The sequence below is a fragment of the Haemaphysalis longicornis genome, unplaced genomic scaffold, assembly GCF_048455015.1.
Source record: "Haemaphysalis longicornis isolate Haplotype H1 unplaced genomic scaffold, Haemaphysalis longicornis Haplotype H1 scaffold_3, whole genome shotgun sequence".
NCBI classification, from domain to species: Eukaryota; Metazoa; Arthropoda; class Arachnida; order Ixodida; family Ixodidae; genus Haemaphysalis; species Haemaphysalis longicornis.
In genome coordinates, this window is record NW_027526335.1 from 144,559,412 (window position 1) to 144,582,931 (window position 23,520).

At 45.7% G+C, this 23,520-nt stretch overlaps 1 long non-coding RNA gene across 1 annotated transcript; it reads right to left on the reverse strand.

The window, feature by feature from the left end:
- Nucleotides 1-4,435: 4,435 nt before the first annotated feature.
- On the reverse strand, nucleotides 4,436-11,161 carry LOC144173443 (uncharacterized). The gene is made up of 3 exons (XR_013323273.1): nucleotides 10,697-11,161; nucleotides 10,079-10,161; nucleotides 4,436-4,598 (listed from the first exon to the last, which is right to left on the reverse strand). It is a non-coding gene; the product is annotated as an uncharacterized LOC144173443 (long non-coding RNA).
- Between the last annotated feature and the right edge of the window lie 12,359 nt (nucleotides 11,162-23,520).

Sequence of the window (23,520 nt, forward strand, 5' to 3'; positions counted from 1 at the left end):
TAAAACTAGAAAAAAACGGTTAAAATCTGATGTAAATTGGCTGAGTAAGGCATTTTTTTCCATAATTTGCGGAACCCGAACTTGTAATCTGCCGGACCACAGCAGAACGGCAAAATGAAGTCTTCCTCGAAGGCGCGGTCTGACCGCCGTAATAAAAATCCTCTAACAAAATCGTAGAATCTTTATGTATCTCACGGCAAGTTTTTTTTTTTGAGAATACAGTGTCATCTAATGGCCCCTTTTCCAGTACCGGCCCTCCTTGTGGCCGCCACAGCGAACCTAACTGGCAGTAACGCGCCCCCCCAAAATTGTTTGGCTTTCGGGGAACTCGTTCACGAAACATTCTCGTCCTGCAGTCCTTCCCGCACCCACTAGTCACCCGTGCCTTTCACATGAATTTCACAGTAGCAGGCGCACGCTCGCGTGACTCATCTAACGTGGCCGAAAGCTTCCTTCACTTTTTTTCATTTTCGTTGCTCCCTCACTGGTAGTCAAGCGCTCGCAGCGTGGTCAGCCTCAAACATTTTTGCCCCTTTTCTTTGAAAGCCTTTTTTTGTGTGCACGTACGAATTCACTGTGAACTGTCCGCAAAGAGGAAATGAAAACGTGCAGCCATAGCCACTGCCCATGCAGAAAGCTGAGAGGACGCCGTTTTGTTTGTTTCGCCCGAGGCTATTTCTTAAACATTGTTAAATTTACTAAACATTGAGAAAATTTGGCTCTTAATACATTTTCGAAATAAAAACGCATTCTTCGACACCGACATCACAGCCAGAAATCAATAATGACCTTGTTCTATACAAACCCGCACCATCAGCGCAGGAAAGCAGGTTTTCTTCCAATAAATAAATATTCCTTCCTGTTTTCTTTTTATTTTTGATTGCCGTCAAACCATTTTGATTTAGAGCTGGTGCTGACAGGAAGCGTCTCTTTCCCTACATGTCTTGTGAAAGAGAGGGAAGAGGCCCTTGTTTCGTGCTACGTAAGCCTCTGAGAATGATAGCGAACCTGCATGCGAGAAATGAGCAATCTTTCTATTTTCTGTTGCCCTTATACAGTGGTTCAATGCGTTGAGTGAGGGAGCATGAGTCCCCAGGTTCTATTGCTGGTTTGAGTGGCGTCTTTTCTGCTGGAGTCGGAAAAACAACAATGTCTGAGTTTCGCTTGTTAACTACCGTGCACCCATGGTCTTAATCCGTGGTCTTATACTCAGTGCAATTCACAGGCCACATTTGGCTGCACTACATAAAGCGTTGATTTTGCTTCTTTTTGCTTTTTGAGGTACTTTTTACGGATGCTTGTTAGGGCTGCTGGAAACTGCGTTTTTCTCAATTTTGCGTCCTACCATGAATAACACTTGTTTTGTTGCCCTATTTATTTCCTGCAGGAGCGTGACGACATACGCCCATTGCCGACAGGGTCACGGAGGATGGCTGTCTCCTGTCAACGGACAAGTACCTCAAGACAAGTGGAGCACGCTTGCGCCAAGGACAGCAGCCATGTATATCCGGAATAGCCCAATACTGGGCGCATCGCCTCAATAAGGTGTGCCGTACAGGCCTTCGAAATAGAGACTCCAACGTCAAGAGTAGAGTACGGTTTACTTTTGTTGTGTATGTTGCTCACACAGTGTTGCAATAAAAAGCTTGAAAGTAACATTTTCTTTGTCGTGAGTACTTTGTCGTGAACAAGTGGCCAAGAAATACTGCTTCTGGTCTCTTGTGTTTACTCCTGTCTTCTGAATTGTCGGTCTAATGGAACGACAGTCACTCATGGAGTACTTGCACGAGCCAGCACATCGTCTTTTAGTATGCACGGTTAATCCAGAGGGGAGCATTTGCAGGGATGAACATTTAGTCTTGAAAGCATCAATTGGTCTAGGGAGAGTAATGGGAAAGATTAACGATTGGTACTCAGAGGACCAACGGTTGATCTCCAGTCGACTAACAGGGGTGACTAACAGTTGATCTGCAAGGGACCAACAGTTAGTCTTTATGGCGGACCAACAGTTGAACCATCAAGGGACTAAGTGTAGAGGGACTAACAGTTGGTACCCTTGCCGTTAGTCCCAAAAAGGACTAATTCTAGTGGCAACGCAGTTAGTCCCCAAAAGGACTAACGCCGATGCCCCGTTAGTCCTTTTTGGCTAAGAGTGAGGGCGCCAAGCAATGCTTTGGTTAGCACCGCCGCTGGCCGTTTGGCGCTTTGAGAAGCCACGAGGTCACTGAAAGGCGCATAGTTCGCTTCTGCGAATACGCCGGTTCGTGGAAAGTCGATGACGGTGGTCGAATACAGTTTTTCGGTGAATCATCCTCACAACGGCAAGTTCGCCACTGTGAATACGCCGGTTCGTGGCAAGTCGATGACTGAGGGTCAAAGGCAGGTTTTCGGAGAATCAGCGTCGCAACAGGGGTGATCACATAAAAAGACGGCCGCGACCATGGCTTGTATGACACATAAGAGCGAACGAAGCGCTACATCTTCAGTGCCGGATTAGGAAACTTTGGGGCCCGGGGCTACTGCATCCTTGGGGCCCTAACGATGATGATGACGATGATGATAATGATTTGGTTCATTACGTTTAAATTTTAGAACCCACGCGGGATACGAACCCACGTGGGTTCGGATCCCTCCTGGCGGGCATTTTTTCTCCGCTTTCTTTCTTTCTTTTCAAATTCTTTATCTGTTTCAATGACTACCACAACCTCCCCTTTGCTTTCCGAGGTTTTCTTGGCTGCCAACCCTTATTTCTGTGTATATATATATATATATATATATATATATATATATATATATATATATATATATATATACATATTCGCGGAAGTGTTTCACAAGGATTTGATCGCTAAAGTTCGTGTTAATGTACTCACCGTCCCCCTTGTCACACAAAAATGGAATGCTTTTCACCATGTCTATTCCTTGATTTCAACTGTAGACGGCATTTCGGTCGTTTGCAGCAGCATAGAACTCCCGCGCGAATTTCACTTGACTGTGTAGTGGCGTACGCTTTCGCGTTTTGCGGGCGTGCTGCCTAGACTTTTGTTTCGCAAAAATGTTCGAACATTTTCGCAGAATAAGGTGGTTGAAAACCGTGCTAGCCAGCCTCCTCGTTCAGCTGCAGTAGTGGCGGCTGCGGCGTCGACAAAATTTGCAGGTCTAGAAGGTGTCTTTTTTTAGTTACTGAGCAGAAACAGACGATACATGACTGAAAACATACGCAAATTTTCATGTCTTTAAGCGTCAAATACTGTCTAGTTTGAGCACAGAAGAAATGTTGGGGTCCGTCACACCGGTATGCCCAATTGCTGACTGTCATTATTTAACAATGCCAGCTTGAAATTGCCAAGAGTTTGTTTACACTGCGCATGCTTTCTATGTGTTCTGTATCCACTCCGCTTCATAAAACCCATTATTTCGTAGGAGTAAGAGTTTAAATAAATTACTTTACCTAGGCAGTTCTTTCTATGGAGTACTATAGCGCAAAAAATGGTTCGGGGTTGGGCCAAGCGTGGCAGATCGGCTTCCTGTTATTTACTACGCTCCACTTTATTGGGGATGCTTTCTTCTTAAAAGCATTCAATTAACTTAGCTGCCTAACTTCGTCCTCACAAAATCAAGACATGTACCAGGCCGTATCATGTCGTCTAGGCAGTGTATGTATATTGCCTCATACATATCCTGAAGTTCCCTCTCAACGCAGATTTAATACTCTGGAGTACACAAGCTATATGTCTGTAATACAGCAACACGCTATATAATGGTAACATACTCTGCGTAATTTATCGGCTCCGTAGGCCATGTAGTTAAGACTTGGCTAGGCACTGTTAGCTCCAACACGAACTAAGTGAAGAAACAGGACCACCACACTATATTTAAAGATGCACAATGTTCTGTGCATATACGCCAAAAAAGGTAGAGAATGTCGTTAGCATGCGTAATGTAAGAGTACTTATAAAGCAAAGTGAAGTTCTAGACGACATAAGTTTTTTTTTATTGAAACCTTACTTATTAATGTCAGTACAGTGCAATAGTTGACGCAATTTGTTTTCTACTGGAGAAGGAAGCCCACGATTTATAAAATATATAAAACACGGGTAGAAGACAATGTGGCGTATTAAAAAGGTTAATGCGCTGGCGCTCAGGAAAAGGCACGTCGATCCAGGAAGGTACAGCAAGTGGCTTCTTAAAAGAAATCATTCACTGATCCAAGATTTTAACCTCAGCATTACTTCAAATTCAAAAAAAAGTGGTCATATCTTTGTGTAGAAAATTATGTTTCTTTGGATGGTTGTCACTGACTACTACGGAATCTGTAAAACGTTTATTGACAACAGCTGCACAGTATTCATTAAAAAAAGTCGTTGCTACTGAACATGGCGTGAAATTCTTAATAGCTTCCAGTCTTCTCACACGCTGAAGCTCTGCGCCCGTTACTTACACTCCGGAAGAACGTATTGCGCTGAACGTTCCTTCTTGTGGTCATTCCTTCCGTAATAAGCAAATAAGGCGGATGAATGCGCGTGTGTTGCTTGAGGATGTCCAATGTCGTGTTGCAAGGCCGTCTCATCTTCATCCAAATGGCCGCACTTCTTAACCTGCGAAAGAAGTCACGTGAACATTATTTATTGGGTGGCTACAGTTTTAACGTGTATCACTGATACCAGAGTCTCTCAATACTTTTATGGTCATGAGAGGCTGCAGTTTATGGAGGGACAAAAGCCGCCGCTAGGGTCGCCGCTGTCAGGGAGGGGGCATTCCGCGACAGCTCACCGCTCATTCTGCCACCCGAACGAGGCTGTTTTACACAGCTCAGAGAACAGTGTGCTTTCACTCATATTTATTTTTACATACAATTAGGGTTGCTGCATTCGCGTGTAAAAAGTTTTATTCGCTTACCTTTGCAAGAAATCAACGCTTCGATGGAGTTAATTGTGCGTATCCGCGGCCATTATTCATGTACATGGTGTTGCAGCTGGTTTTTTTTTTTTTAGCTCGTGCGAGGCAGAGTGTTTGTGCTTTATTCAGACGAAGGTCATTTACTGCATTTGCGTCATTCAATGGCGCAAATATGCGCCACGCAGCGAGTCCTGTGGTGACGCCGATCGCACGCGTTAAGGCCCAATCGGATGCAGCGTACTTTCCGCGCTTTTATTCGTCGACGTCGTCCGGCGTGGAAGCGCCTCAGGGCACGCCGCTAAAAATACATGGTGATGCGAACTGACGCGCGAGCAACGCCGATGTCTATGCTCGCCAGATATCAGCGTCGACGCAGCGCGAGAAAGCATCGGAAAGCGGCCGCCAGCGTCCTGGTTTCCTGTACGTCGCATTGTTTGGGGTCATTCCTTTCACACAGAAAACAATCAATTTATTTTTAACCGGCGGCAATCGGCTGCTTTGCAACAAATTGCAAGATGTTTGTGTTCTAAAGCGATTATTCACTCGTTCCAGGTATGGTTTTCATCATCGGGGATATCGGTGATTTGCGATAGCTTTTTGTGAGGTAAATAAGGCACCTCTAAATAAGGCAAGTATTAGCATGAAGACGCTTGTCTGCAAGATCGGTGCGTCACGAGCAAGCGTTATCAACGCCAGAATTCCAATGGCGCATTCCATTCCATTCGCGGCTACCATAACTTGTGTAGGGGCGACCGAGGATGTGCGATAGCTTTTCGTGATCCAAATGAGGGATCTTTGATTACATCGCTTGTAGTACTAGCATAATTGGCCCCACCTCCGAGATCGGTGTGTAAGAAACAAGCGTTACCATTGCCCTACTTTTTAAAATACGGCCAAAACAAAACACACCCCGCAATATTGGTTGGCAGCCTTGCCTACTACACTTAATTCTTGGCTCCCGAAATGCCTTCTGGCGTGGTCGAGAGGTTGAGCTGGGCTTTTGTTTGAAAGTACATGGCTTGAGTCTTGGCAAAACCTCGCGTTTTTTTTTTTTGCGGTGAGATTGTGAGATTAGATTGTTTTACAGAGTAAAGAAAGCGTGGCAGAGTACCTTGACGTTGGATCTACAAGCGACATTAGATTCTAACCTCAGTACCAAGGCAGCGGTGAAATTTTTTCTTCTTACGCTTATGTAGCAGTCCGTATATAACATCTATGTAGGGCACCAAGCAGCAACGAAATAAATTGTTCGAAGTGCGTTTCTGTTTATCGAGCTCTTTTTTTAGATCTGACGGTGACACTTAAAATTTTACAGTATTTAAAGGATTTTAAAATTGGGCTGCTAGCATTCGCAGCAATGAATAAAATAGGACAAGTGTATTTTTATTAAGAATATAGGCTCCTGATGACTGCATTTAAGCAATCGATAATAACCGCTCATAAACAGTCAAAACTAACTTGGAAAGGATGGCTGCGCTCATGCAAACCTGTCCGCCAACACACGTCGGTGCAGCGGCTGACGCGTGAATTCGCCGGTCTCATTCGGTTACTCGCCCTCTCCCGCGAGTCGCCGCGGTGCCGCCGAACGACGCCGACGCTGGTGCGACGAGCGATTTCCCGTCCATTTGTTTAGGGCTTTATATGCGATCCGACCGTTACGCGACCGGTCTTCACCGTGCTTGCGGTACCAAAAACAAAGGCATAGATTTCCCGGGTTAACAGTTTGCAGAAGTTAATTTCATTCCTGCACGCTTATAACATAGCGCTTCGGTGAAATTTCAAAGCACCAGCTATAAAGCTTTCGACGCGTGAATACAGGCCGATCTTGAGAATTCTAACCCAGCTTATCTTCGAGTTGCCGGCTACCTCGTGTTAATTTTCGTAGAACTTCAACAGCATAATGTTACATAGGCATTGCACTAGCAGAAGTGCGTCTCACGTAATATTGTGAAGCCACTCAAGGTCATTCGAAAGCTCCAATTTCCGAATGCGTTACGCTCTCAGAAATGTCCCACCCTCAGCTTCAAATCCCGCTACCACTTGGATGTTGTGTCGCGAAGTCGCAGTTCAGTCTGCTCTGTTCTCACTTTGCGAGGTAGGCAAATTCCATTCGTTTGAACGCGGCTTAGACGGGCTGTCAGCATCATCATTTATTCAACCCTTAAGGACCCCAGAGGGGTATTACATAAAAGGGGGGGGGGGGACAGAGTCGTCGTAGTACATAGTGGCACACGAAAAATTACAAGTGGCTTTGCTCGGCTATGCCAGAGTGTCTGTAGCGTGAGCTAAGGATCAGCTGGTTATTCTTAGGTTTCCTGGTGTCTAGGATTAGCTGATTACCATGCTTACTGGTAAAACGATTTCCAATCCAATACAATTCAATATAGTCCAATACAATCCAATTCAATCCAATCCCATTCAATTCAATCCCATTCAATCCAAATTAATCCAATCGAATATAATTCAATCCAATCCAGTCGCGGTGGCGGCGGCTCCGGCGCGCCAGCTCTGCGCCGTGAGACGTCACTGCTCCTCGCGCATGCCCAGCACGGCTATCCAAGAGCCACGCCAAACTGCTCAACCTCGGCCAGTGTAGCTCACGCTACAAAATACGGTTCCATATACGGTTCAGTTCAGATGGCTGTCCAGTTAAAGTACCTGAGTTTATCAATGAAGACCACCGGCAGCTGCGTAATTGTTCTATAGCTTGCATGCCTCCTTTTTGCCGGTCCGGCTGGCGTGTTGGAGGGGTGCTAGAAGCAGACGCGGGAGCGCTATTCCCCGTCAGTCATCTGTCTGGAAAAGCCGGGCTGCTCGTCTAGCCGATATCAACGTTCCCTGCCAGGAAAAAGAGTGTCAATGCCCTGTTGCGGTGAACCGGGCCTTTGTTGTCGTAGGTCCGAACGGAGCCCAGGGTACTTTGAGACGCCGATGGAAGGTCTCCCTCTAATTGGAGGAGGTAATTACCGCATTAGAGCGTGCAAAGTGCGGGTGCGTCCTGGTAGGTAGGCTTACGCTTCATGCGACTTCATTAGTGGGGCCGAGATGAATAGAAAAAGGAGCGGCGCTGTGCACCGTCCAAGGTACGCAGTGTGGTCCAAATTGGTGACGGTTCTACAGTGTCACCACGATGGCGGATACACGTGACGAGGGACTGAACAGCTCCTTTTGTAATGCACACGCCGGGTTGACAAAGGCCAGAGTTCCTTCAGCGCTTAGCATAATTTCGGGGCGCGTCGTATGAGCAATACTTCAGAGAGGCCGCCCGAGGGTCGATGACCAGTGCTCAGAGCTGCTATCAGTCGGTTGGTTTCTATTAGTTACGTGCTTGTCCGTTTCTGAATACATTACAGTTTGAGTGAGAGTGGGAGTGTGGATCAAGTTATTGCTTGTGTGTAAACCTTTGGTTGACGTAGCCAGTCAGCGGACCAGTGTGTGTTAGTAGTCTCTCCTCCCACCCTTTTGGAAACGCTCTTGAAAGCGTAGTTTTTATGTAATAAAACTTAAGTGTTGGTGTTTGGGGGTGGGTGTAAAGAAGCTTTAGACGAGGCTCACTCGACAGAACCACAGCAAATAAGGCCAGATGCCTGGGGACCCTCGCGACCTAAATATGTTTAGCTAAGTGCATTTCAGTATTTCCCTGTTTTCGCGTAAATTGCGTACATTCGCTAATTGCTTTGCCTTGAATTGTAGCTAATTATCTATGATTAACGAAAAGAGTTAACCCCAAGACTGTATTCGGGTCCGTCAGTGTCCTTTATTGTTTTTTTTTAAAGCCTTGAAGCACTCTGGCTCTACTGAGCATGCTATCGTAGCGGCAGGCCGAAAGCAATCTCCAAAGGCGTCATGACCAAAGGCGTCACATCGACTAACTACTTGAAACTGCGCAAACAACCTGCCGCATCGCCGGATTCCGTGGGACCCCAACTTCGTTCGCGCAGCGCGCAGATCTTGTCTGCCCCAGTCCGTGATCCCATAACCGCCCCACGGTGGCTTCGGCGGTAAAACAACTCCATCCATAGCGTTACGGTGGAGTTTCGTGGCCAAAAAAAGCATTGAAGGACTCTGCTGCTACCATAGCCATTCTGCCTGGTGTAACAGTGATGACATCATTCTTACGTCATGCTCACAATACACACACAATCTTTAAAAGCGAAACAATTAGTGATAGCTCAGAAATTTCAACGCAGATACGTTGACCAAAAGTGAGGTACCGTAAAAATGAAGAAGAAGGACGTCATTTTATTTTATATCCCCAGAGAACCTACAGTGGGGTAATATATAAAAAGTGGTCACATAAAAACTAACAAACGCCTAAGTCAAGGCAATCATGATTGCCTGGTTTAGTGAAAAGGGTCCAAAAATAGTGCAGGTAAACTAGGGGTAGCAAGTATAACAGCGTGGCATAATATGCCTGCCACTACCGATAACTGAGAGATGCGCTAGTGCTGTGAAGTTTGAGGACATTCGGCAGGCTACACGACCAGAGCCATCATGACTGGTTAGCGTAGCTGCAAGGAATGGTGTCGAAATACTCCCATTCTATGTATTTCTGTAAAAGAGCCGTAACTGCATATGTCACTCATTTTCTCCAATATATTGATGAAGTTCTTGATGAATTTGAATGGTTAAGTTATCAATATAGTCAAGACTTTGAACACCAACTAAGAAATTACAATCTGTTTAATATCCGAATAAGCCACAACAAAGTTACTTTCTTTATCTAGCCAGCTCAAGTGTCATAGCATAAGTACGTAACGCACGTTCTGCACCTACCACTGTTGCGTATAATGATTCGCCAAATATTCTTAGCACACTTCTGCACAAATCGCTTGCATTCTGATTTACGGAACTATTTTCTGCGGTTTTAAAGTAGTCTCTCCAATAACACCTAAAGGCTAATTTCTCCTGGTTTTTTTAAGCCGCCACGCCAAGGCTGCAGATGTGAGTTGCTGTTATTTTCTCCCTTTGCTTATGACATTTTCATTCTTTTATTCTCATTGAAAACGTTCGTACAATCACACAATAATGGCCCAGACTGTCTTATGGTTCAACGTAAAATACCACTACAAAGCACATGTACGGCACCGCAAATACAATATTCGTTTTTTTTTTTTGGTTCACTGTGGCTCTAAGGTCCCGCACTTTAACGCCCTATAAACCAACGAAAAGAACATACGTAAGACTTTTGAAGCCCACGGGTCCGGGACTGGTTTCCAAAGGCACTATATTGGTACTCCAAATGACGTCCTGAGCGTGGACCTGAAATCAGACATTTTAAGATGAAACTATTTTATTCCGGTCTACACAAGCATTTGAGTGACGTCATATCCGTCACGGAAGTGACGCCAGTACACGGAAGCAAGCGGCCTGCAAACGTTGCACCTCTGCCCATAGGGTCTTCTTTCGGGGAAGTAACCTTTAGGACTAAAGGGTACGTTTTACTTAGGGTTGTTCGTTTTGGGGTTTATAATTTATCACGAAAGTGTTTTATGCCGGGATACACCAAGATTTCACTGACGTCATATCCGTTCCGAAAATGACGCCAGTACACCTTTGCCGAAGCCACCCGCAAGCAGGACGTCGCTTTCCAAGCACACCCAGCCGCCGACCCGCAAATCATGCTCAGCTGCAGATTTCTGTGCAGATTTCACTTTGGTGCTTTACCAATTCCTATGACAGAGCAATCAACCACATTTTTACCACGCCAGAAGTACTCACAGCATCGTCACAGTCCCACCCAAAGAAAATATGCTCTGCATTATTTTACTTCATTTTATCACCCCGCTATACTCACATCAAACTTCACCCGAAGTTTCTGCGATGCTCAGATTGCTGCTCCGCACTTGCGACACTTCGGGTTCGTCTTCAGGACATGGTGTCGCATTTGATGAATCAGCTATACAATAAAAAACGTCAAAAAGAATTACCAAGCAACCCTTCATTCACCATCATCATCACCGTGGTTTTTCTCGCTGCACGACGGAGACCTCCCTTGCAAACTTCTAAGTGATTCTTATCGCGTCATTCGAATACATTCATCTGCAACATATTATTTTATCCGGCCACTGCATTTCCTGTCTTCGCACCGCATCTCTCTGAAGCCGCCTTGTCCGTCGAGAGATCCACCGGTTGTCAGAGACCTTGGTAGTGCTGCGAGCCCGAGTCCAGTTTTCCCTTTTGGCGTGAACTACGATATACTTTTCGGAGTATGTTCCATAACCTAGGACGCTGAATTGGCTCATGTCCCTGCACTAATGAAGTCCCAGTTGTCAGCAAAATATTTCCGCGGGGGAAATAATTACCGTCAGTAAAAATTTTTCAGAAAATCTTACTTGACTTCAAAACCTAAACAAACATTACTGAAAAATGTTATTGCACAAGTGCTGCTGAGTACAAACAATTTGCAATTTGCTTTTAAAGAAAGGCGCGAAAATAAGGCGTAAAACACTACGGCTGCTACATGTATCCGGCGCAAACTCTAAGCGCAACGTCTTTGTATTAGCAAGTGTTGCGACTGAAAAAATGGCGCAGATTTAAAAACAATGAGATATGAATTTTTGCAGTACCTATTAATTTCTTGCACCGGTTCTACCTGCCTTCCATACAACAGGAAAAGTTTAAAGTTAAACTTTCCTTCAAGTGGCCGGTACCCGAAAAAATGATACCCTGGTACTGCTATAGAAAATAAAAGTGATTAAAATTTTCTGATCTTTTTTTCCCTCCGGTATATAATTTACACGCCTGTTTTGTTGATTTTGCATTGGACTTGCTAATAAATAAGTGAAATGGCAGATCGGGTACGTTTTTCAATGTATGGGTCGAGGGCACATACTGCATTCTTAAAAAAAGCTACCAGTCATACAGGCCGGAATGGGAGCTGTTTAATATATTACTGGCGTTAAATAGCACTCATCGACCACATGCTTCATGATGTCCCACAACTGATAATGTTTTCCAGAATGGTATCATCAAATAATGCTAATTAATAATAAAATAGCGGGGCGTAAATTGAATTAAAAAGTTTAGGAGGGCGACATTTACACCTAGGTAAGTATTTCGCGTGCCTGCCCCTTTCATTGAAACTCTGCGCTTCTATCTAACGTGTCTTTTGTTTAGTTTCTCGGCTGATGCGTTGCCCAACTTTTACGTTCTTTCCTTCTCCATCTCGTGTGCGCCTGATTGATTTCTGACACGCTCATCTTGCCGTGCTTCTCGGAATAATTATACGGAGTGATCAAAATTATGACGACAGGTTTTTTTTAAATTAGGCGCTTAGATGTACGTGAAGACCACCTCTACAGTGACGTTATGCGTCTAGGGGGACACAAAATTAAATGGTAATTATTGGTGCCGGTGGCTTAATTAACTAACATTGGATAATTACTTTTAGCGACTGAAGTAAGCAGGCATCTTTACAATAAAAAGTTAGACGCAATCGTGTTTCTACGCAGTTTCATTTGGCAAATTTTTTTTAATGCATCCGTACTCCGAGATACCGAACTGCAAAGTTTATTTGCCATTCGCATGATTGCGCATGCTAGACAGCGAAGGCCGGCACAAAGCTCCTTCTTTTTGTTCTGTGTTTCGATAGTGGTTCCGCCTATTGCAGATTGCGATAACGCCAGCCATGACTGAAAGGATGCCAGTTATCACTTCTGTCTATGCCTCCACCCCATTGTCAAACTAAACACCAAACACAGCAGACGCGTCACAAGAGGGAGGAGCTTTGCGCCGCTCTTCGCGGTCTAACAAGCGTAATCAGGTGAACCGCAATTAAACTTCGCAGCTCGATATCTCGGAGTAGAAATACAATAGAAGAATTCTGCCGAATGAGGCTGCGGATAAACAAGATTGCGTCTAACTTTTCAATACAAACATTCCCGCTTATAGCATCCGCTAAAAAGTAATTATTCCATTTTAGTTAATATAGCCACCGACATCAAGAGTTACTGCCCCATTGTGTCTCCCTCAACGCATAATCTTACTGTATCAGGGGTCTTCACGTACATCTAAGCGCCTAAAAAAAACTTGTCGACCTAACCTCGATCACCCTGTATACCAACTACATTACGTACGGCAACGTAATGCCAGCACTTCTAGGCAATCAGAACAAAAATTGCCTCCATCTCCCAGCGAGGGAACCCTGCTGTGATGCGGCGCATCTGGGGGTTCAATTGGCGTTTCCATTCATTGGGTTGAATGAGAGGAGACCGCGGAGAAGAGTCGCGCATGCGCGCACATGTGAACCGGAGCAGCTGTTAACGCAGCGTAAACGAAGCGAAGCGCGCGCCAACCAAGCGCGCCAGATGTCGTTATGCTGATGCGCCGGAGTGAGAGTATTGCACACAGCTGTGGGAGAGGCAAACGGAGGAGGGCTGCGGGCGGACGCCGCCGCCGCCGACGACGACGACGCAGGAGGGACATGACTCAGAGCAAGAGATGCGCCGCATCTAAAAACTTTTTTTCAACAACGGCACTCTTTGGGAACGCAGGTCCAGTTATAAAACCTGCCAGGTGGTCTCTCCTTTGATTTATTCCTACAGTGCTTGCGTGCTACGTTAAAAATAACGCCCTTCTAAGCATACTACGCAAAAACAACTCCAGAAGTGCGTTTAAATTTTCAATGAACAGGGTGCAGCTTGCCTTGTTTCGGAGCCATGCAAGTTGCTAGCCGCTCCGCCGAGGCCAGGAGGTCGTCCCGGTCTTGAAGCTGCATGCATAATAAGACATGGGGCCTTTACTGCGTTCCAACAAGATGTTTTATGCAGTCTTTACTGCCCCCCCCCCCCCCCCCCCGTGGCCTTTACTGCTTTCCCGTGGGGTGTTTTATTGCCTTCCCACAAGCACTGCGTGCTTAGCACGGCAGTGAAACACTTGTACCACTAAAATGTGCAAATGTACATCGCTTCGCATTCAGCCATTGTTCCTGTCATTCGCCCTGCCGCCACGTAACAATATCTTGTAAGATTTGTTGAAGCCAAGCAGTGACCGGCGAGTGTAGTGGCGACGGTTCTGTATTGATTCTTGCTTTTGTTTTTACAAAACACCACTAAAGAAGACACAGAAACAACGCGCTCGACATGGGTTTTGGCCGGGACATCTTCGCAGCGTGTCGAGCTTTTTTTTAAATCACAACAAGTTTTTTTCACTAATAAGTGTACAAGAGAGACCGTATAATAGAGAAAAGGCGGCAAAGTGAAGAGACTGCGAAGGGACTTTCTTCACATTCCGGCAATGCAACCCTGCCCACTGGAGCAGAGGGGTGGGGGGGCATTTTGCTCTAAATGATGCAAATGCGTGTTAACTTTTTGTACATTTTTCGCGGACACGCGCTTACAACAAAAAAATTCTAACATTCAACCATGTACCTTAACTATTCCGGGTACGTGAACGTGCGAGTAGGAGAACACAACCTTATCTCGCATGTGTGCCTCCTAAAGTCCCAATCGCGTTTATAGCTCAAAGCTGACAACGAAAAAGATTTACAGGGTCCCACGCAAGTCATTTTTGAAAACCAGTGAAAACACGCTGTACAAGAGGAGAGACAAGGTAGGGACAGTCACTGAAAAGTCACGGGACAGGCACTGCCACTACCTTTGTTTAAATGAACACTACATTTTCAAGACATCGCTTTAAATCTGTAGGTCTGAGTGTCATGAATAAAAAAAAAGTGAAGCTGCTTGTACTTGTGATGCAAGGCTAAAGAAACAGCAGAGCTGGCGGCCCCTCTACTTTCGTCGGAGACCAGGCTTTTGCACCTCAAATGGATTTCTGAACTTGCGGCTGAAACTTCTCCATGACTGGGCAGGCCCGGATCGTGTTCTCCACAGGCTTTGACATATCTGCCAAAGTGGACCGCATTAGCACGTGCTAGAACCAGCGGCGGCGAACTCGGCGTCTGTAGCGAACTCGGTAACCATGCTCCCCACTTCAAGCGTGAACCCACGCGAACTTGCTAGGAGAAAAGCGCTTGAAAGATCACGCCTCAGACGTTGGGCAGTGTTCTCAAAGGTCAAGCTGGCCGACGCCGGGTGCTTCCCCCAGGGCGCACGGTCACCTGCACTCGGTATATTTCCTTGGTATTTTTTGCAAGATTCTCACGTGGCTCAAGCGCATGCGCAAGCCTGGACAACGCCGGGTGCTGCTCACGAGGCGTCCACGGTCGTGCGCTCGGCTGGGCTGAGTTTTCTGGTAACGCTCGAAGGTGGGACTTAACGCTGAAACACCTCTGCTGTTAAAACCCTTCTCGCACCATCATCAGTTCGTTTTGGTGACAGAAAAACACAAAGTCATTAAAACAGGCGTCGCTATCCCCGCCAGACGGAAGAATAAGTGTTAAATAATGTACGCGAGTACTTTGTCTGACCATGGGCTATTTTAAAAACAACTGCAACTATCCAACATAATTTAAGTGTCTATGCCTCAGATCTACAAGCGGTATGCGCTGTTTCAGTTACAAATTCCAAGTAATGTTTCACCGAACAGTGCAAGCGGAGTCAAAATACGTATGCAATTGAACTTGAAAGCCCACCTTACCTACTTACTACCAACGCATATACCCAGCGCAGCCAGTTGCTAAATCCCAGATCTCTTGAAAAATCAGCTGCATTGGCAGAAACGTTACTGTTGACCAACAGTGCCAATATTTTCTACCTCTTCTCCAAGGCCGCGGAACCTAGCCGGGACGCTACCGGCGCGGCACTTGATGACCGCATGGTTAGGGGGGCGATTCGCTACTTTGCCTTGGTTCCCCATGAACAGATAGTGTGAAAAAAATTATCTAATCGTCTTTGAATCTTTTGTCTTAAAGCTAAAAACCACTGACAGCAAGTTTTCAACAGTGTTGTGATGATGGGATAAATGGAGTGTGCTTTGGGCGTGATATCTAAAGCAACAAAATACGAGAGGCCAACTGCAGAAGAAAATTTTTGCTTCAACTGTTGATTTTTCAGCACGCAGACATCATTGGCTGAACAAAAAAGCCTAGGGAGCTACAAATTATGCATCCTTTAATTTGAAACAGCAAGGTTTTTTATCCTTTAGCGTTAAGAGGCTGTATTTTGTAACTGCTCTCGTGGGCCTTTAACGCCACAAATATTTCATTTCGCTTGGCCAGCTCTAGAACGTGGGTCCACCTACTAGCAGTGCTGGAATTGAATAGTTTGATTGTCTACCTGTGGATATCTCTCGATTGAATTCCAGTGTGATTTTCTAATAACGGCGAATTTTTCGACAAATCGGAGCTCGATTATTGCTCAGAAGTGAGGCTGTTGAAGAAAAGTTCCAACTCTTTTAAATAAGAGGCTTTAAAACCGTGGCGTGAAAAAAAAGGGTGTTGGCTTTCAAATTTCTTGGTACCATAGACTGCACAAATTTTTGTATTAAAATAATTTGATGTATCAGGAAGTAAAAATCCGGCAAAAAATGCGGAAAAATGAACTGCAGAAGCGTCATTTTACTTACCCGAACAATTTGTGACCGCCGTACCCACTTTATTCTTTCAGCCCAACGGGTCATTTCGACAGCGCAATGTTTATTTCACTTTGGTGTCATTATCGCTGGTCTTAGTTTTGTATCATTAAAGAACGGAAATGCTCTACTTTGGCTCTTATGACTTGCTTGAACTTAGATCCCGAGAAACAATTACCCGCAATATTGTGAAGAGATGTGCTGCATTTACGGAAAGTATTTCCCTCCATCCGGTTTGCGCTACCACTTGTGCTTGTTATGTACAGTTACTACGCCCAATTTGCCTGGCGCAGTTTTCAAAAGGACGTTATTATTCAAGCTCTTGCTTTCCTAAATTGCCGCCTAATGAACATACACAAATACAAGGCGGTGTGATGGAAGTTAATTTATAAGCGAATAATTTTCGGCGCTCAATGCTGAAGTTATGAGGCTCTTAATTTACGGCGCCCCTGCGCAAGTTCATTCATGCTAGGTATTTTTTACACAGTGCTTATGCCCCCAAATGTCTCATCTACGCATTTATTAATAGTATCAGTTTTTTAATACAACCGTAACTTATGTTCGCATATTTTATTCAAAGCTTCTTTCTACGACAGCACCACAAAACCTTTTGCATGGAGTGTCTTGGTGCAAAAGGCACGTCGTACGTGTGTTCCCAAAGCTTTTAGCCACTTCCTGCAAGCTCGGTGTCCTCATGAACGGTTGCGAGTCCTCGCGAGGAAGCCCAGGAATAACTTCGTCCACCGCAGCTTTTTGTGACGGGACCAGTCGACGCAACCCGGAATCCGAACGTGAGGTACAGCTGGTCTGGCCTAGACGCGGCATGGTGTTCCTGCAGGTTTCTCCCAGAGGGTCATGGACACGGTGTCGACTGACTTAGTGGCCCCTGGGAAAGAGCCGATGTCAGTGTCACCTGGGTGCCATACTACGAATAAAAAAAAGTATTTCAATGCATTGAGAAACGCTGTTAGGCATCTCTTAACAACTGTGGGACAAAACATTTATTTCAAGCGTGTACACACTTCGAAGGTTATGGTTTATAGTTACACATGCAGATACTAGGCCAGCTAATCAAAACCCGACAGAACTCGTATCGCTAGTCGTCATGCAGTGTTTAGAGCTGTACTGGATGACAACCAAACAGTACCGCATGGCTAAACATCAGTAGAATAAGAAGCGCAAGAACATTTCTTGCACGCGAATATTTATTTGCTATACGGAACTGTACAAGCTACATCGGCGGAACAGCCTGGTTACTTTCAAGTGAGCGTAGCCTTTTTTTCTCCCAGAAGAGCAATTATAAAGTGGTCGTGGGGCTATATAAAAAGAAATCAGAAACATTTTTTACGCTATAGTTTTTGTTCGTTAGGCTTGCGTTGCGTAGGCGTTAACAATTAGAACCAAGGAGAACGCAGCTAGTCTAACATAGTTCAGTTACTTACAAGGAAGTCGCCATAATGCCTAGGTTTTATCATTTTATCAAGCGCGCCTCGATTCGAGCCACGAGTGTCTGATGGCTTTTTAGTCACACGCAGCAAAGATAAATTTGAGTTTACGGTCAATTATTCTACACCGCCACCCAAATAAGGCCAAACCCTACAGAAAGATATTTAGATATTTATTGTCTGAGAACCCTGTAATCTCTTTTGAACTAGCTATAACGAAATAGCATATACCTCGTATTTGGCTGATACGCGGCTGCACCGGAATTATTCAGAATAATAAAAAAAAGCACTCGTTAATGTGAGAATGTGTGTACTAAGAGTACCGCCCACGCTTTACGAATGCTAACTTGTGCCATCTACTTAAGAAATTGTAAAAGCTGATAGTTGTAAATTTATTACGTTAACAGCAACAGCTGTAGGCCAACGTTGGTGTATATGTGTTAATTTTCCTAAGCATGCCTAACACATTACATAGCTCGGAGAAACCAAAAAACTCAGTTTTACGATTCAATGTCACCCTTGATTACCCCAAGCTCGTTTTTACTCCCCATTTGGAGTTCTCTTCCACTAGAAACCTATCTTTGCGACCGTCTCAATTATATTAAGAGTGATGTGAATAAGTCACAGGGTTGTAAATAATGCAGACGCACCAGATCAAAACAGCTCAGTGGACATCAGCGTCCGCCCTTCTGCCCAAAGCTGTTATCCGTGTATTCTCAATTCCTCCCTAATCTCTAAGGTTCCATTAGACACGTATTATCTGTTTCTCATACAACCTGTACCATATTCCGCTCATAGAGATACTAAACATTCTGGAATGACTTGTTTGCATGACTCTGACCAGTTCAATCGAGCGATATACCGAAGCTGTTTTGTGCATTTTCTGCTCGAGGGCCACCTAGATTTCTTAGGCCTGAATACTAGCCAATTTGCACTTTGCGTGATTATTAGCGTGGTGTGCAATATCAGCAATATGTTTTCATCATCATAGGCCTATTTATGTTCACTTCAGGACGACCGCCTAGTCCATACACTTCCAACCGCGGCGATAACAGGGTCCATTCTCTGCTATTGTCTCTTGCCCTACATCTTGTATCGTCTCTCAAAAGAACATTCGTTTACCGTCATGGTCAACATGTTGTCAATTCACCGCATTGTATACCTGGCTCAAGCCTACTTCTTTTACTGGATTTCACCTACGATGTCCTCTATTCGATGTCCACCTTCGCAATCGTTGGTTATCTTGTTTATTCAACCCTAAATTTCTGTCTTTGCCCTAGACATGGCCTCAAGAACTGGGTCAGCCACCTTCGAAATTGTTTACTCGGAAAAAAGATTCGGAAAGTGTGATTCCCGGCCGCGGAGACCGATTTTCTGATTGAGGCGAATAGCAAAAACGCCCGTGAGTTCGAGATTTCGGCGAACGCTAAAGATCCGCAGGTGGACAAAGGGAATCCCGAGCCCTCCACCATGGTGCGCCTCATCGCCCGTGTAGCCTCGGCGCCTTGGGGTACGGTGGTTCTTGAGGTGTGGTTTTGACTTTAAGGGGGCAGGCCCATAAAATGTTTTCAAGGTCGGCCCTTGCTGAACATAATTTACATTTATTTTCATATAGTCCGGGTGTCAGGAGGCAAGGTGAGAAGACGGTGGAGACGACGAAGAAGAAGAGAATAAGAAGCGAGAAATTTCTGAAAGCTGGTGGAGAAAAGAAGAAGGAGAAGGAAGACGAAGAGCGGGTGGACGGAGAGATCGTGGTTCGAGGCGACCGCAGGAGGCATGACCCAAGGTCTGGGAACCTGCAAGGTAACAGCGGCACTGCTCCGTTGGCCTCCTCAGGCAGTCGACGTGGGTGCTCCTGGGCAACCGCGGTTCCGCACCGCTGGTCTCAGCACATGATTTCACGGGCACACATGCACCAGCGGCTTCGCCCAACTGTCCCCGTCACCATCTTCACGGGGCTGCGCTCAGGGAATCACCTCAGCGACAAGTGACATACGACTGCCGCAACGATCGGATGCAACGCAAAAACAAAAGTGCGGTAGGAAAATGTCCTTGAAGAACCTATAGTTACCAATAGCTAGAGCGTGAGGACACTATTGTAGTTTAGGGACTGAAAACCATTTGGGGTATGTTTTGTGTGTAATGTATTTCAAACACTTTTATTGTCTATTTCTCTTAACTTCCCAATACCTTTACCAACCTTAAAGTATTGTCTCAACTTGATACCTTTGTGTCCGGACTCCATTTTTCTACCGAGGTGACGCGTGACAAAAACATTGGCGAGCCTGCCACGATCCCTTTTTCTATTGTCACCTGTTTATTGCGGTAGAAGAAATAGATCTTGAAAAGTTAATGATATTAGCGAGTAGCTTGGGGTTGACTAAGGAATAGATTTTGGACCTGTATGAGAGGGAAAATCAGAGACGGCGAGAAGAAGAAGAGAGAGCGGAGCGCATGGCGGAAGTAGAAAAAGAAAAGCTAGCCCAAGAGATAGAGTTGGTCGAGTTAAAGCTATGTTTAGCAAATGCCAGCGCATCAAACCCAAGTGGTGAACAATTGCCAGTATCTCCGGTACCACAGACGTCGAAGAGTCAGGAAATTTACCCAAGAAAGCTCATGCCTCCCTTTGATGACAGAGAGATGACCTTGGCGCTTATCTCCATCGCTTCGAACGAGTAGCACTAGGGCAAGGCTGAGAGAAGAGTCAGTGGGCTGCCGCACTGAGTCTATATCTGGTAGGCGAAGCTCTAGTGTTTTCGGAAGAACGGCGGCATCAGAATCTATGGACTACGACATGGTAAAGACAGCATTGCTGCAAAGTTTTAGACTTACAGCCGAGGATTTCCGCGAGAAATTTCGCAAAGCAAAGCCAGAGGATGCGCAAACAGGGAAACAGTTTGCTTCACGTCTCATGAGTTACTTTGACCGGTGGTTGGAGATGTCCAACACAGAAAAGACGTTTGAAAAACTTCGTGAGCGAATGGTGACGGAACAGCTTTTCGCGTGTTGCAATTTCCGGTTTGCAGTATTTCTGAAAGAGCGCAGCCTAAAGATGATTGAAAAGATGACTACTGCAGCAGATCAGTACTGCGAAGCTCAGAGGCTTAACAACTTAGGCAAAGTGAAGGAACAGGGCATGGCGACGAGCATAGAATCACAGGAAAGTATGCCACAAAGGTTCGCTCCGAGGGCTCCATCGCGTTGTTTTCTTTGCAATCGCGTAGGGCATGGGGCTGTGGATTGCCGAACTGTAGCTAACTCGAGGCAAGCACCTTCGACTTGCCAGGTGTGTAAGGGAAGAGGACATACAACAGAAGAATGCCGTTTTCAAAACCACGATAAGTCAGCTTGTGCGATAAACGCGAACAAGTTCGACCCGGCCCCACCAAAGCCAATCGCAAGCCCCAAAGAAACACAGTTAACACTGAGAGAAGGAGATCGGGCGACACAAGAATGCGAAATGCCTGTTGTAGATGGCGAGCTGCGGGGAGAGCGAATCTCAGTTCTCCGGGACACCGGAACGAACACGATATTGGTGATGAGGAGCCTTTTCACGGAAAACCAGTTTACTGGGAAGAAGGCACAAGTGGTTCTTGTAGATGGAACGGTAAGGTGCTGGCCGGAAGCTATCATTCAAGTTGCGGCCCCTTCTACACGAGAGAGTCAATAGCCAAATGTGTACATGAACCACCGTATGACTTGATTCTGGGTAATGTGACCGGCATTAGGAAAGTGAATGACCCTGACGCGAAATGGACAAGCAGGTTAGCGGATATGAATGAAGAAAGAAGACGCCCAGATGAAGAACGGAAAAAGGATAAAGAAACAACAAAAGCAATCATTTCAACACCGATAAAGTCTATGAGAGCGTGCACAATGGCCGCAGTTGAGAAAAAAGAATCGCTACATGAACTCGCTGATTCAAGTGCACCAGCGTTGGACTGGTCACCCGAGAGAATCACGCGACAACAAAAAAAGGATCCATCTTCGAGCAATTGGTGTCGACAAGCTTATTCGAACAATCCCCGGAGACATTTCCAAACTACCAGAGGAAAAGGGTGGAGCGCGGACAACATTAGAAGCAGTACATACGACAGCCCCTTTCACCGAGTCGGAAAATTTTGTCAACAAGAAGTCGTACCAGAAGGTCACCGTTACCGGAGCGCGGAGGAAACCTACACTGAGCCAAGAAAATCATATAGCGAAGCAGAACAACGAAGAGAATTGCGACGAATGTTCAAAGAGCGCTAAGAAAACAGTTCGCTTAAAGCTCGTGGCGTAACTTAAGGGCGTTACCAAGCTTGGTGGGGAAGCGGAGACGCATGTCAACGTATTAAACAACTGCGTGGACAGAAAGAGGTTCGAGGAACAAAGTGGTACAACCTGAAACAGTACATTGGCGAAAGACATCATGTCAGACCCGCTAATAGGCCAGCTCATGTACACAAAGTCGATGGGAATCCGAAACAAGGTGGTCTAGATCGTAGAGATGGAGTTTGCCAAGGATGCCAGAATCGAAGGAATCGCTAGCTGAGCAGAATACTGTGAATTGGTAGATTAGTGAAGTAGTAGTGTATTTTGCTGAATGTTCAAAATGAGAAAGATGTGTTAAATTAGCAGGTGAGCAGTGCACTAGATAAACGGCAATATAATGCTACAGCAAATTTTATGAGTCAGTGCCATGATTAACCAATCAGTAGTCTATGTGTTAGTAATTGCTGGGCGAATACATTAGAGAAAGAATGTTCTTGGTAACTTACACTGACGTGGACGGAAAGTGAAACTTTGGCGAAATTTTCAGTGGCTATCCTTTAGTGTGATACATGTTGTGCTTAGGACTGAACTGAACTGTGCTGTAAGAATGTGACTGACTGTGATTCGTCATGTGAGTGCGTGTCATCGACCACAAACGTGGAAGCAGTTTTTCATGAAAAACTCCTGAAGACGGGGGCCAATGTCAGGAGTCAAGGTACGAAGACGGCGGAGACTAAGAAGCGGGAACTTTCTGGAAGCTGGTGGAGAAAAGAAGCGGAAGAAGGAGACGAAAGACGAAGAGCGGGTGGACGGAGAGATCGTGGTTCGAGGCGACCGCAGGAGGCGGGACCCAAGGTCTGGGAACCCGCAAGGCACCAGCGGCACTGCCCCGTTGGCCTCCTCAAGCAGTCGACGTGGGTGCTCCTGGGCAACAGCGGCTCCGCACCACTGGTCTCAGCACCGGATTCCACGGGCACACAAGCACCAGCGGCTTCGCCCAACTTTCCCCGTCACCATCTTCACGGGGCTGCGCTCAGGGAGCCACCTCAGCGACAAGTGACATACGACTGCCGCAACGACCGGATGCAACGCAACAACAAAAGTGCGGTAGGAAAATGTCCTTGAAGAACCTATAGGTACCAATAGCTAGAGCGTGAGGACACTATTGTAGTTGAAGGACTGAAAACCATTTGGGGTATGTTTTGTGTGTAATGTATTTCAAACACTTTTATTGTCTATTTCTCTTAACTTCCCAATACCTTTACCAACCTTAAAGTATTGTCTCAACTTGATCCCTTTGTGTCTGGACTGTGTTCTTCTACCTAGGTGACGCGTTACACCGGGGTAATAACGACTGTACTTGAGCGGGTTCGGAAAAGCGTAGGGCTGAAGTAGACTCCATGCTACTGACTGCCAGTTTCCAAAGCTACGATGAGCTGGGGTTATCTTG